This window comes from Physeter macrocephalus, chromosome 1 (genome assembly GCF_002837175.3).
Source record: "Physeter macrocephalus isolate SW-GA chromosome 1, ASM283717v5, whole genome shotgun sequence".
Classification (NCBI taxonomy): domain Eukaryota; kingdom Metazoa; phylum Chordata; class Mammalia; order Artiodactyla; family Physeteridae; genus Physeter; species Physeter macrocephalus.
The window spans coordinates 102,190,406-102,190,771 of NC_041214.2; the positions used below are offsets into that span (position 1 = coordinate 102,190,406).

Sequence of the window (366 nt, forward strand, 5' to 3'; positions counted from 1 at the left end):
GATGGACACTTAGGTTGCTTCCATGCCCTGGCTATTGTAAATAGAGCTGCAATGAATATTGTGGTATATGACTCTTTTTTTTTTTTTTTTTTTTTTTTTAATGACTCTTTTTGAATTATGGTTTTCTCAGGGTATATGCCCAGTAGTGGGATTGCTGGGTCGTATGGTAGTCCTATATTTAGTTTTTTAAGGAATCTCCATATTGTTCTCCATAGTGGCTGTATCAATTTACATTCCCACCAACAGTGCAAGAGGGTTCCCATTTCTCCACACCCTCTCCAGCATTTATTGTTTGTAGATTTTTTGATGATGGTCATTCTGACCAGTGTGAGATGATATCTCATTGTAGTTTTGATTTGCATTTCT

At 36.3% G+C, this 366-nt stretch overlaps 1 protein-coding gene and 1 pseudogene across 1 annotated transcript in view; both read right to left on the reverse strand.

Annotated features, from left to right (window-relative positions):
- Positions 1-366, reverse strand: part of CD96 (CD96 molecule) — an 84,797-nt gene that overhangs the window by 6,867 nt on the left and 77,564 nt on the right.
- The window catches only part of LOC102997041 (cytosolic 5'-nucleotidase 3A-like), a 4,708-nt pseudogene that overhangs the window by 863 nt on the left and 3,479 nt on the right, over positions 1-366 (reverse strand).